A 15,318-nucleotide genomic window follows, 5' to 3' on the forward strand; every position below is an offset into this window, starting at 1 on the left:
GACATCCTCAGTGCAGTATGCACAATATGTAAATGCAGTCAAAGAAAGATCCAGAAAAACACATTAAAAAGCTTCACAGATCTGACCTTATAACACACCTGTAGATTACCTGAAATGAATTATTTTTTTGTTTGACACCTTGCAGTGGCCTTATTTAAATCTGACCCTCCTGGTTTCTCTACCATTCTTTCTTCTTAATTTCTCTTCTCATTCTTATGGTCATTTTTCATTTTTTCCATCTAAAAAACTGGAATTGATTCCACTTAAATTTTCTTTTCACTATGGTAACTTCCAAGCATTACGATTTGAACATTATCACACAGTAGAAGCCTCTAATAATATGAAACCAGAAACAATTCATCACATGCACAGAAATCACAAGAATTTAGAATATTGGTTGTTTTTGTAGACTTTTTGTTATTTTCACAGTCTGACAGTACAGATGCATCGTGGTTTAATAGATTAGTCTCATTGCTGTGATATTGATAAGACAGAACTGTCACTGAAACTTCAGCCCCTGAAACAGACTCTCCAAACTTTTTATTTTTTATTTTTTAATATCTTAATGCTAAATTGAACATTTGAATGAATGTGCCCCAAGACCGCGGGGGGCTCTTGCTGGGGCTCTCCTCTGCCGCCCTTCGGGTGGGGCTGGAGTCGTCTTCGTGGTGGGGTAGCTTGGGTTAGTGCTCCAGGGCTGCTGCTGAGGGCCCGGGTCTCTGGGCTGCCCTGGTCTGCCTCTGACCTCCGTAGAGGCGTGGTCGCATTTGCACGATCTCACTCACCACTCTTCATCACTGATCACTCCTTATTTCTCATGCTCTGCATGCTGACACAGTCACTGAGTTGTCCAGTGGGTTTATTTACTAAAAGATAATTATTTTTTTTATTTTTCCTGTGAGTTAGTATCTGGTCGCTGTTATGCTACTTTCATGATATGTCATTTTGATTTGGTTATTATTTAAAAACTCTTAATGACTAGCAGCTCTGGGTTTTTTGTGTGTTTGTTTCTGTTCCTGTTTTTGTTTTTTGTAAAAGTTGTAGGAGATTTTCTGGTGTGTTCATGTACAGGTGTAACAGTTTGTTGTCTGGTGATGGTGTGGATTGAAGGGTCGTTTCCTTCTGTCTGTGATGTTTTTGTCTCCTTCTTTCCCTTTTGCATCTTTTTGCTATTTTCCATCTTTTTCTGTCCCCTCCGGTCAGGTCCAGCAAGATTACATAGATTCCATGGTTCTAAGTAAATAAATAAATAAATGAATCAGATTATCAAGAGGAGCCTTACCCATAGGCCTCCACTTGCAGAGCAAATTTTTGTTCAGCATGATACAGCAACCAGATTATCATTTTGCTTGCTATGAGGCTGGAGAGGACAAGTTAAAAAAAAATAAATAAATAAATAAAAATAAAAAAATAAAAATTTTGTGTTCTTAGTGCATGTGTGATCATTTCTTTGGTTTGAAAGATTTTTAATTGTTTTGGTCAGTGTGCATTTTTGTTTTATTTTCACACTTTTGTGCAAAAAGATCTTTATCTAAATTTCACTTTTTAAATAAAAAAAGATTCCTAAGCTTAAATAAGCACCACAACAGCTCTTCGTAAGAGCAATAAAAAGTCAAATACTTTACTTTTTGTCTTTTTTTTTCAGACACATCTGGTCTTCCTCTGTATGTTCAGACTTGCAAAATTTATTTACCTTGAAATATTTCTATTGGCATTGCTTTTAAACCTTGAACAGTTTTAGATGATACAGCCAGACCCACAGCATGTTGTCTGTATCTGGTTATTATGTTCTTACAACTTAAACTGGTTTACCAAGTAGTTTAAACCACAGTGACTTATCATCCTTAATGCATCCAAACAATCCAAAATACCCTATCATCTTCATGGGGGACTTGAATGCTGACCATGGCGTTGTCTGGAACATCTACACTAGTGACTTATTTGCTCATCAAAATAACCATGAAGCACACCAGATGTAGTGAATTTTTATTATTATTATTATTATTTTTTTTTTTAACCCTGTCCTGTCCAGCATCCTAACATACAGGATGTTGGTCTGTGTGCCATATTTTGCTTGACAGATTTACTCTACCAAGGGAGACATGATATATACATGGCTGCCCTCTATATTTTTATTATTTTTATTGTAATCTTATTTTCTTTAGTTTTTATATGTCAGTACTAAACCTGCAGAGAAACATAGTGAATTTAAAAACTGTGCACAATATAAATCATTGTAAACCATGTTGCAGCTGCTTTATTCTGACATGACGGGTGAGATGCTAACAGTATGGCCAGCAAGGTTTTTCCAAACTGCTGAGAATACTTGGTGAACACAACCCCCCCCCCCCCCCCCCCCCCCCCCCCCCCCCAAGTGTCTTAACCCCTTTTCTCCTTTTTAGCAAGAATAAAAGTTAGTAATAATATGATTATTTGAGATCACACTTGCACAGTCCAAACTGTACACATTATCAGCATTATGAGAAATCCTTTCCTATATAGCAATAATAACAACAACGGGCCAGAGTAACCATTGTTTTGAATTTGCTTTAATATGTATTATGTAAGTGGTCACCTAGAAAACATTTTTGCAACTGCAGGTGTGGAGTAACTGGGAGCTTTACATAATTTTTTTAAGTGAGTCATTAACGGCAGCTGAACGCATGGTGTCTAAAACTGCTTCTTTCAGTGTTTATGTCTTGGACATTATTTGTTTGTAAGTACATGTTTTGTCAGAAATTACTTATTTTCTCATTTTTATCTACTTTTGAGTCTTTTTTTTTATTATTTTGTGTGTAGATTTTATTTTGCCATGCCAGCTCGTTATTTGCATTTGCATTGTGAGAAATCTGGTGTGCACCTCATATCATATACTTTGTTTCCTTAGAAATTACATATCACGGTCTGGGACTGTAGTACAGAAGGGAACCCAAATGCAGAACACACATAGTTGCGGGAGGGAATGAACAGTGTTTATTAATAACAAGTGGAAGGCTTGGTCCAGGTCTGGGAAACTCTTCCTAGGAAAGGGCAGAGGGTTAGCGTGGGTCTTGACAAGAGGTTTTGGAAATGAGAACAAGATCTACGGCTTACTATGATCCAGTGGTGGTATGATGGTGGTAGGGTAAAGCTGGGGAATGAGCTCTAGTTGTGATGAATGAGTTGGTGGCAGGCAGGATGAGCAGGCAGGCGCAAACGGCAGGTGATGAACTGGCAGAAAGAGAAGTCCTGATCCAGAATTGCTTGTTAGTTCCAAGGTGAGAATATCAAGGTGCTGAGGAGTAGCGATATCAAGGTCAGGTTATATGCAAGAGGTACAAGGAAATTACTGAGGCTAGCCTGATTACCACGCAGTAAAGAGAGACAATCTGGCAAAGACTGGAGCTCCTGCTTGTCCCTAAATAGCAGGGAGTTGAGCAGGATAACGAGCCGGATGATGAGCTGCAGGTGGTGTCAATTGAAGCTCCAGACTCCGCCCCAAGTCCCCATGGCAACCTGCTCCACCCTACCTGCTAACCCAGACACACACACACACTGTATTTTTATTTCTGTATTGTGTTACAGTTTCACAACTGAAAACATGTTTCTCAATAAAGTTCATAAGAAACACTAAGCTCTTTTGATTATTTGAGATACTTAAGTTGTTAGCTAGCTGTCTAGCTCTGCTCAGTAACACTTTGCAAGGGCAACATAATGTGCTTGACTAGGTATGTAAATTTTATGGAATTTTATAAAAACATAATTAGAAACCTAATTTCTAATATTTGGTGCATTATTGTGTACCAGCATTACATCCAGATTGGGGTTCAGAATGCTCCCCCCTGAGCCGCCACCTTATCGTGGTGGAGGAGTTTGTGCGTCCTGACGATCCTAGCGGCTATGTTGTCGGGGGCTCATGCCCCTGGTAGGGTCACCCATGGCAAACAGGTGTCTAGGGGAGGGACCAGACGAAGTGCAGCTCAAATCACCCCCATGATAAGGAGAAAGCAAAGACCAAGGTTTCCCTTGCCTGGATGTGGGTCACTGGGGCCCCCCCTCTGGAGCCAGGCCTGGAGGTGGGGCACGGACGTGAGCGCTTGGTGGCCAGGCCTTTGCCCATGGGGCCCGGTCAGGCTCAGCCCGAAAGGGTGGAGGGAATGCTTCGAAGACTTTCTCAATCCCACCAACACGTCTTCCGATGAGGAAGCAGAGTCTGGGGTAGCTGGTGCTGGCTCTCCCATCTCTGGGGCTGAGGTCCCTGAGGTGGTTAAAAAGCTCCTCGGTGGCAAGGCCCCGGCAGTGGATGAGGTCCGCCCAGAGTTCCTTAGGGCTCTAGATGCTGTAGGGCTGTCTTGGCTGACACGCCTCTGCAGCATCGCGTGGACATCGGGGACAGGACTGGCAGACTGGGGTGGTTGTCCCTCTCTTCAAAAAGGGGGACCGGAGGGTGTGCTCCAACTACAGGGGGATCATACTCCTCAGCCTCCCCGGTAAGGTCTATTCAGGGGTGCTGGACAGGAGGGTCCGTCGGATACGCGATCCTTGGATTGAGGAGGAGCAGTGTGGTTTTCGTCCTTGTCGTGGAACAGTGGACCAGCTCTACACCCTCAGGGTCTTTGAGGGGTATGGGAGTTTGCCCAACCAATCTACATGTGCTTTGTGGACTTGGAGAAGGCATTCGACCATGTCCTCCGGGGACTTTTGTAGGGGGTACTCTGGGAGTATGGAGTGCCGGACCCGTTTGTACGAGCTGTCCGGTCCCTGTACGACCATTGTCAGAGCTTGGTCCGCATTGCCGGCAGTAAATCAGAATCATTTCCAGTGCGGGTTGAACTCCAACAAGACTGCCCTTTGTCACCTATTCTGTTCATAACTTTTATGGACAGAATTTCTAGGTGTAGCCGAGGTGCTGAGGGGATCCGGTTTGGTGGCCTCAGGATTGGGTCTCTGCTCTTTGCGGATGATGTGGTTCTGTTGGCTTCATTGGGCCGTGATCTTCAGCTCTCACTGGAGCGATTCACAGCCAAGTGTGAAGCGGCTCCAAGTCCGAGACCATGGTCCTCAGCCGGAAAAGGGTGGAGTGCTCTCTCCGGGTCTGCAATAGGGTCCTGCCCCAAGTGGAGGAGTTCATGTATCTCGGGGTCTTGTTCACGAGTGAGGGAAGGATGGAGCGGGAGATCGACAGGTGGATCGGTGCAGCGTCTGCAGTGATGTGGACTCTGCATCGGTCTGTCGTGGTGAAGAGGGAGCTGAGCCAAAAGGCAAAGCTCTCGATTTACCGGTCAATCTACGTTCCTATCCTCACCTATGGTCACGAGCTGTGGGTAGTGACTGAAAGAACAAGATTGCGATTACATGCGACCAAAATGAGTTTTCTCCACAGGGTGGCCGGGCTCTCCCTTAGAGATAGGGTGAGAAGCTCGGTGATCCAGGAGGGGCTCAGAGTAGAGCCGCTGCTCCTCCACATCGAGAGGAGCCAGATGAGGTGGCTTGGGCATCTGGTTAGGATGCCTCCTGGATGCCTCCCTGGTGAGGTGTTCCGGGCACGTCCCACCGGAAAGAGGCCGCAAGGAAGACCTACAACACGCTGGATGGACTACATCTCTCGGCTGGCCTGGGAACATCTTGGGATCCCTCCGGATGAGCTGGTGAATGTGGCCGGGGAGAGGGAAGTCTGGGTTTCCCTGCTTAGGCAGCTGCCCCTGTGACCCGACTCCGAATAAGCGGCAGAAAATGGATGGATGGATGGATGGATGGATGGATGGATAGATGGATGAATGGGTTCAGAATGTATGAACATTTATATGCCTTAACCACTCAAGAGCTGTCAAGTACTGAGTGGCTCATGTAACCTGCTTTCACTATGCACTCTTTTCTTTTAAAATGTTTTAAACATTTTGACATTTTCTTTATAAATTATTAAAATAAAATGAAGATAAGATTTTTATCATGGGAGAGATGATTTAGTTAACAATAGGTTCAGATGACGGCCACCTCTTTGTGATGTTTATTACATTCTAATTAGCCATTATACAATTAGCCAGGACAGCTCTGAGGGCTGAGTGCTTGTCTTATGATCTTACATCCCTGCCAGCTTGCTAACATGCTCCTACTACCCTTTGAATCTCTTCCTCTCCCTGTCAAAGCTGAAAACTGAACATTACCACTGAGGCCTGAGGACTTTAAAATCCCAGTTCCAGAGCAAGAAGTGGGAGGTGGGAAAGGATTAGAGGAGCTGTCTGTGATGTTATTTAATCTCACCAGCCAGGGATGGAACCAACCAGTCCACTCATGATCTACATTATCAACCTCTGCTGACCAGCAAGGGGGATTGGGTGCTTCAGATGCCACATTGCTGCCAATACTGTTGCTGCAGAGCTCTCTAAGTCATCTTTCCAGCCAGCCCTAACCAGTCTGCAGCTCAATTTGGCTGATGGCAGGCGTGCTCATTCAGGGGAGAAGTTGGTCCCGGATGATTTCCTCCTTCTCTGCTTGCGTTCCTCAGCATTGACACCCCAAACCTCAACCATCGTCCAAATATGGTTCTGTCCTCCCTTTCCCCCTACTGCTGCATCCCCCTTCCACTCCCCAATTCCCCCCTTAGCATTATTACACCCACCCTCTTCCTCTATAACTCAGATACCCAGCAATCACTCAGTTGCTCACGTAATCTCAGGAGCCTGTCTTGCTTCATCCACCCCACCCCTTCCCACCTCACCAGCCATCCCGCTCTCTTTTGCTTCTACACATCCCTCTATCCAAGAGCCACACAACCCCCCCACCACACCCCTATGTACCCCAACCTCCCCACACCCCAAGTGCATTCCAGCATGACAAACCACACGGGATTTCACGAGTCCTTTAAAGTCTGCTGCCTCTGGGAACCACTCCGCTTCATGCAACATTTTAGTATTCGAGGGAATACGTGACTGGGGAGGCAACCAATGCTGTTATATCTCTGCTGTCTCCTCCTGGTTGTTATTTCTGTTGATGCTTTTGCTTTCCAGCAGAAAAAGAAATACACACACACACGCATATATATATATATATATATATATATATATATATATATATATATATATTAGAGGTGGGACTTTAACACATTAATAACAATAAATTAATTACAAAAAAAAAAAAAAAAAAAAAACATTAAACACATTTAATCACAGTTTGCATTCCAAACAACACAGAACGTTTGTTAGTGCATGGATTCCGGTACACCGATTAAATTGAGACACATGCCAGAGTTCTGTTAAATCAGTGTTGCCAATTTAACTACTTAGATGCTATATTTAGTGAGTTATCAGATCCATTTAGTGACTCTATTTCAAAGAAGTGACTGCTAAGAAATCTGGCCAATTTTTTTTTTTTTCTGGTGTTATTGGAGACTTTTGGAAACTGAAAGAACTTTTACTTCTTCTCAATGAACAGCGCTTCCGCCCCTCCCCCGTTCATTAATGCTCACAGCTGCAGTCGGAGCAAGAGACGTTCGCTGTTTTACGATCAGACTGAAAATGAAACGCGTAAAGTTGCTGCTGAGTGATTCCACCCTGGCTAACTGTCAGATATTAATGCCTGAAGAGTGTGGACGAAAACATTTAAAAAGTTAAAAGTACTGTAACATGTTACAGTACTTTTAATATATATATATATATATATATATATATACTGAGCAATTCCACCTCCATGCTTCACAGTAGGTATGGTGTTCTTTGGATACAACTCAGCATTCTTTCTCCTCCAAACACAACAGGTTGAGATTTTACCAAAAAGTTCTATTTTGGTTTAGTCTGACCATATGACATTCTCCCAATCCTCCTTTGGATCATCCAAATGCTCTCTAGCAAACTTCAGACAGGTCTGGACATGTACTGGCTTAAGCAGGGGGACACGTCTGGCATTGCAGGATTTGAGTCCCTGGCGGCGTAGTGTGTTACAGATGGTAGCCTTTGTTACTTTACTTACTTCGGTCCCAGCTCTCTGCAGGTCATTCACTAGGTCCCCCCCCCCGTGTGGTTCTGGGATTTTTGCTCATCGTTCTTGTGATCATTTTGACTCCACGGGGTGAGATCTTGCGTGGAGCCCCAGATCGAGGGAGATTATCAGTGGTCTCCAAGATGGCCGCACACACACTCTTTTGCTTGTTTGGTCAGAGCCACGCAAGATTTTAAAACTGTTTTAGTTGTTTAAGAGCTTATATATGTTTTGTTTGACATACAAACCTCTTTTTTAGTGTTTTATGTTTTGGGTTTTAGTATTTCGGACAAACTGCTGCATGTACCATCGACCTTTAATTCTGAAGCTTTGGCTAAGTCTGCTTGCTAGCCATCACCACCATCAGCCTGCCCTGCTAGCCTCCACCATCAGCCTGCCCTGCTGGCCTGCACCATCAGCCTGCTCTGCTAGCCTTCACCATCAGCCTGCTCTGCTGGCCGGCACCATCAACCTGCTCTGCTAGCCTCCACCATCAGCCTGCTCTGCTGGCCTGCCATCAGCCTGCCCTGCTGGCCTGCACCATCAGCCTGCCCTGCTGGCCTGCACCATCAGCCTGCTTTGCTAGCCTGCACCATCGGCCTGCTCTGCTAGCCTGCACCATCAGTCTGCTTTGCTAGCCTGCACCATCAGCCTACTCTGCTAGCCTTCACCACCAGCTTGCTTTGCTAGCCTTTTTCAAAAGCCTGTTCTGTTAACTTGTACATCAGTTTGGTTGCTAGCCTCCACCATCAGCCTGCCCTGCTGGCCTGCACCATCAGCCTGCTCTGCTAGCTTCCACCATCAACCTGGAATTGGGCCTTGGCTAAGTCTGCCTTGCTGGCTCCCATCAGCCTGCATTTTGGGCCTTGGCAAAGTTCGCTCTGCTAGGCTCCACCATTGGCCTGGACTTGGCCCTTGGCTAAGCTTGCTCTGCTAGCCTTCACCTTCACCATCAGCTCGGATTTGGACCTTGACTAAACAAGGTTAACTTTTTGATTTTAACTGTTTGTTCTACTGTAAAAATGATTACAAAGTCTTTGATGATTCTGTTTTTAATACTTGTTATTAACCATGAACCATGTGAAAGAGGCACAATTATGAGTACATTTTCATATAATATTAACTCAAAATCTACTTTAAGCTTTTACATGATTGGTAACCTAAATCCCCTTGAACATGGTTCAAATTTGTGCACTAATGCACAACTGCATTCCCAGGTCTTCAGATTTAGGATGGAAAATCTTTTGTGCTTGTTTACTTTAAAAAACTATTTTATATTAGGTGAACATGTGTTTTATATATCAAAATTTTTGACTAAGAATGACTTGGCCCAGAAGCAAAACATTCAAAAGCAAAGATTTTTGATTCTTTTACTTTTATTAATATCTGGAAATATACAGCCAAATCCAGGCCCTGAATTCCAGTTGCCATCAGAATTTAAATCAACTTCAGGGCTTAAAATTATTCATCTTAATGTGCGCAGCTTACTACCCAAAATGGATTTTGTTAAAATTTGGGTTCGTTCAACAGCAGCCGACATTATTATTATCTCCGAAACATGGCTTAAGAAATCTGTAACTGACAAGGATATCTCTATCAGCGGCTTTAATGTATATCGTTGTGATCAAGCATCTGGGAGAGGAGGTGGGGTAGCAGCTTATGTTATATCATCTTTACATGTGGAAGTATGCAATTCTACATCTCTTTCTAAACAACTAGATTTCTTAGCACTAAAAATTGAGATTTCCAATGGTATTTGTTTAAATGTAGCAGGGTGCTATAGGCCACCATCTGCGCCCACTAGTACATTAGAATCTTTAAAACAACTCTTGCTTAAGCTAAATAATAATGAACTGGTTGTGGTGGGTGACTTAAACTGGGATTGGCTTAGCCCAATATCTGATGAATTTAAAATTGTATGTGATTGTCTTAACTTGACTCAGCTTATAATTTCCCCTACTCGTCCAAATCCAAAATGCTATGATAAATCTACTTTGATTGATCTCATCTTGACCAACACTCCTCATAAATATACTGTAACAGGAGTGTTTTGCAATGACTTAAGTGATCACTGTATTGTGGGAACAGTTAGAAATACAAAATTCATTAAAAGAAAATCTCGCGTTATTATAAAGAGAGATTTCAAGCATTTCACGGAGCAAGGTTTCTTTTTCGATTTACGAAACTGCACTTGGGACCGTGTTCGTCTAATTCCAGATGTTGAATTAGCTTGGAACTACTTTTATGAAATGTTTAGAAATGTTGTAAACTTGCATGCTCCTTTCAAGAAATTTAGAATAAAAGGAAGAGATAATCCATGGTTCTCTTCTGAACATTCAAACATCATTAATCAACGCAACAAAGCCTGGGCAAAAGCAAGAAAGTCTAGTCTTGGTGATGACTGGCTTGCCTTCAGAAGGTTGAGAAACAAATGTTCTTACCTAATAAAGAGAGCCAAGGCAGAATTTTATTTATCAAATACTACTGATAGCCTAAATGATCCAAAACGTTTTTGGAAAACAATCAAATCTCTTTCTGCAAGCGACAAAAGCCAATCTTTGCCCACGTTTGTTGTAAACGAATCAACTATTGTTCGAGACAAGCAGGAAATGCTAAATGTTTTTAACGAATACTTTATCGCTTCTGGGACATAAAAAAATTTAAATTTAATTGATAAAGAGATAAAAAGTGATAAAGCCCCAGGCCTTTGTCTTTTAATTTTCAGCCTTTTACATCTGAGGAGGTATATAGAGAGCTCAGATGCCTTGATACGAAAAAGTCACACGGCCCAGATCTTCTGGATCCCTATTTCTTGAAAACGGCAGCTGATTTTATAGCAGAGCCGCTCACTCACATCTTTAATTTGACCTTGTCAACATCAGAAATTCCTAAAATTTTGAAATCTGCCTTTGTTTTTCCACTTTTCAAAGGAGGTGATCAAAGTGTCTTGAGTAATTATAGACCAATTTCAATACTGTCGACTCTTTCTAAGGTTTTAGAAAGGCTGATAAACAGACAATTAAAATCATATTTGGAGGATCATGAAATTCTCTCCAAATTTCAGTCAGGATACAGGAAAAAGCATAGTACTATGACAGCGGCACTGAAGGTCGTGAATGATATCTCCTTTTCGCTTGATAGAAAGCAAAATTGTGCTTCCATCTTCATTGATCTATCAAAGGCGTTTGACTCAGTAGATCATCAAATACTAAAGCAAAGACTTGTGAATATAGGTCTTTCAGAACAAGCAACCAATTGGATCTCAAATTATCTTAGCGATAGATCTCAAAAGGTTAAATGTGACAACCAGTGTTCAGATGATCTGCCTATCATTCGAGGTGTGCCACAGGGGTCTATACTAGGCCCACTTCTGTTCACTATTTATATAAATGATGTGGGACAGAATGTAATAGATGCAGACTGTCATTTTTATGCTGATGATATGATTATTTATTCTTGTGCATCTTCACTAACTGAAGCCACTGTCAATCTGCAAAAAGCATTTAATGTCGTTTGCAATAGTTTTTTTGAACTGAAGCTCTCTCTTAACGTAAACAAAACCAAATTGATGTTGTTCTGTAGAAGTAAGACTAAACAGAATGCCCCCCCAGTAGTTACACCAGATGGCTCAGTTATAGAAGTTGTAAATACTTTTAAATACTTGGGTGTTACAATTGACGATGGATTATGTTTCAAAGCCCATATTGATTCTCTTGTGAAAAAGTTGCGTCTGAAGTTAAGTTTTTATTTCAGAAATAAGTTGTCTTTCTCTTTCAATGCCAGGAAGAGACTTGTTGCCGCAACATTTCTCCCTGTGTTGGACTACGGAGACCTGTTGTATATGCAGGCTACAGCGCAAGCTTTACGCTCCTTGGATTCAGTGTTCCACGCCTCTTTGCGCTTCATAACAAATTGTAGCGCACGAACCCACCATTGTGAACTGTACTCTCGTGTTGGTTGGCCTGCTTTAGAGACTCTGCGCCTCACACACTGGTACAGGTTTATCTACAAAGGACTTATTGGTCTCCTTCCTTCTTATTTGAGCGTGTATCTTCACAGGACTGAAGGTCATTATCATCTGTGCTCTCAGGAGGTCTACACACTAACTGTTCCTAGTGTTAGAACAAAGACGGGAAAAATGTCTTTCCAATATTGTGCACCAACAGATTGGAATTTTTTACAGAGAGCTCTTAAAATTCAAACACTTGTGTCAATGCCTCATTTTAATTCTTTTCTTGATGACCTGGAAATGCAGTCAATGGTATGTCGCTGTTTTTAACCAGGTTTCTGCACTGTATGAAATGTATGAAATTGTATGAAATGTGTGTGTTGGAGCCTCTTGGCCAGGACTCCCTTGAAAAAGAGACCTTTCGAGTCTCAATGGGACTTTCCTGGTTAAATAAAGGTTAAATAAAAAATAAAAATAAAATGTCTTCTATTTTCTAATAATTGCTCCCACATTTGACTTTTTCACACCAAGCTGCTTACCTATTGCAGATTCAGTTTTCCCAGCCTGGTACAGCTCTATGATTTTGTTTCTGGTGCTCTTTGACAACTCTTTGGTCTTGGCCATAGTGGAGTTTGGAGTCTGACTGTTTGAGGTTGTGGGCATGTGTCTATTATACTGATAACGAGTTCAAACAGGTGTCATTAATACAGGTAATAAGTGGAGGACAGATGAGCCTCTTAAAGAAGAAGTTACAGGTCTATGAGAGCCAGAAATCATGCTTGTTTGTAGGTGACCAAATACTTTGCCCCACTGTGTGTGTGTGTGTGTATATATGTATATATATATATATATATATAAATTCAAATGAATTACTTATGATTAATCACCATTCGCAAGTTTTTATATTCCTGAAATTTGCCCATTTTTACTGTATTGTATCAACAGAAAGTACCAATGCTTAGAAATATTTTGTGTTAAATGACCTTCCCTTGGGTGACGGTCAGATGTCCAATGGTCAGTAAACGCTGCATGTAATGTACTTCTATATGTTGTTCTACATCATAGATCATAATTCAGAATTCATACAGCATCTCACCAAAGTTTTTTATCACTTGTTACACTACATGATCACTTTTGTTAAAATAATCAGCTCAATATTTCATAAAATCTAGACCTAAAAAAAAGGTCTCATTTGTGTCCCCCCCTTTTCCTGGTCAGTGCTCCTGCTTGGCCCCCCATCAGAACTTTACTAGACCTGCTCCTGCATAGCTGAAATATATATATACATCCTTTCATCAGTTATTTTGTTAGAGAAGGTCCTGCCAAAAGCAAGACTTTGGGGTGAATATGCAACTGTGTGAACCATGAACTGCTAGTTTCCTCCTTTTCAACTGAATGATAAACGCAATGAGAGAGAAATCAGCTGATCATTGGCTGTTTTTTTTTTTTTTTTTTTTTTACAAATTATAATAATGTAATAATCAGTTAATGATTTACTAAAGTCTAGACCTTTAAAATAGAATAAAAAAAAACTTTCTAGATTTTTAGACCTGCCCTCGCATATAAATCCTTTCTATTAACTATCTGGTTAGAGAAGGGTCCTGCTTTGATTTGCATTTCAGAACCTATTCAGAATTTCCCTTCGCCACATTCATGGCTTCTAAATGATAAACCAATGATTTAGAGAAGACATGCCCCTGATTCATCTTGATGTTTCACTCTCATTAGATATCTGAATCTGATCCATCTGGCTGTATTATAACCAGCAGATTTCACAGCTGTGGCTCCTGCAAAACCTCAACTAATAATGAAAAAAGTATCACAAAATAAATGCAAACAATGGGCTTTCTAATTAAAATGGGCTACTGTTTCATGTCAACATCCTGCTAGTTTCCTCCTCTTCAACACGAGTCAACAAGAAACAAACAGGCTTTTCTGCCACAGGTTGTGGCAGAAAAGCCCATCAGCTGATTTACCGACAGTCACATCATGATTTAAGGAGCAACAAAAGAGGAAAGGGGAGAGGAGGAAGACAAGGAGGAGAGGAGGCAGATGTGCAGTGCAGAGGCAAAGAGCAACTGGAGCAGCAACGTTTGCACAAAACTGCGCAAAGTTAAAAAAAACTGCGGAAAGAGTGTGGGTGTCAAAACACTAGAAAAGTTTTGGTTGGGAGTCAGGCAGGAAAATGGGGAAGATTTTTTTTAAGTACTTGATTTTATGGAGGGATGACTTGGATATTACAACTAAAGTGATCCCCAAAGGGAAGGTCAGTTAACATTAAATATTTGTAGGCACTGGCTTGTAAACAGTAAAAATGGACATTTTCCAGGGATGTTCACAAATGGTGATTAATAATGATTTATTAATTTGTAAACTGTGATTAATCTGACTAAAAGATGTAATCATTTAACAGCCATATACATATATATATATATATATACTAACTCATTATAGGTGGTAACTAAATGATGTAATTAAATGCATGAATATTTTTAAAGCAAATTAACGCATGCACGGCATGACAAGCCCCATACATCCGTCATTGCTCTGTTACAAACGGGACATGGAGAGGCAATATGGACAAGATGAGCCGGGTGGCACTATGGATATATTTGAGAATAAACACAGCATTAATGGAGCAACCCATTGACGTTGTCCTCATGGAAATTGGGGGTGTTTTAACATTCACTCCTTTCCCATTGAGAAGGTTCTATATTTGCACTTTACTTGTATTTTTTTCTCTTTTGTTGCGTTTGTTTATTCTTCAGCTGAGAAGGAGGAAACTAGGGGTTCATCGTTCACACCCTCACATATTTACCCCTAAGTATTGTTTTTGGCAGGACCTTCTTTAACATAGTATTTGGCTGGTGGTAGCCAGGGTTTTTGCTTCAGATATACAAAAGCGGGTCTAGAAAAATTTTGATTGGGGCCCAGAGCCAATGATCTAATTTATCAACAGGTGTTTACTTTGGGTGATGCTGCTGTAGGACTTATCACTGCTGCACAAACACTTACAATTCAATGATGAAAGGAAAAAGTTGGTTTTGGCCAGATCATCAGAGTTTCTTCATTCATGTTGGTTTGATCAGTGATCTAGAACATGGTAGAGATGTTTTAGATCAACATATAGAAGTACATTACATGCTGCATTTACTCACCACTGGATATCTAAAGGTCGGTTAACACTAAATATGTGTAAGCATTGGTTCATTCTGTTGATACAATACAGTAAAAATGGGTCGATTTCAGGCATAGTCTTGAATGGTGATTAATCATGACTGATTAATTTTTAAGTTGTAATTAACCTGATTAAAAATTTTAATAATTTCACAGCCCTTACACACACACATATATATATATATATATATATATATATATATATATATATACACATTTATGTATATATATATATATAT

Source organism: Melanotaenia boesemani, chromosome 4 (genome assembly GCF_017639745.1).
Source record: "Melanotaenia boesemani isolate fMelBoe1 chromosome 4, fMelBoe1.pri, whole genome shotgun sequence".
NCBI classification, from domain to species: Eukaryota; Metazoa; Chordata; class Actinopteri; order Atheriniformes; family Melanotaeniidae; genus Melanotaenia; species Melanotaenia boesemani.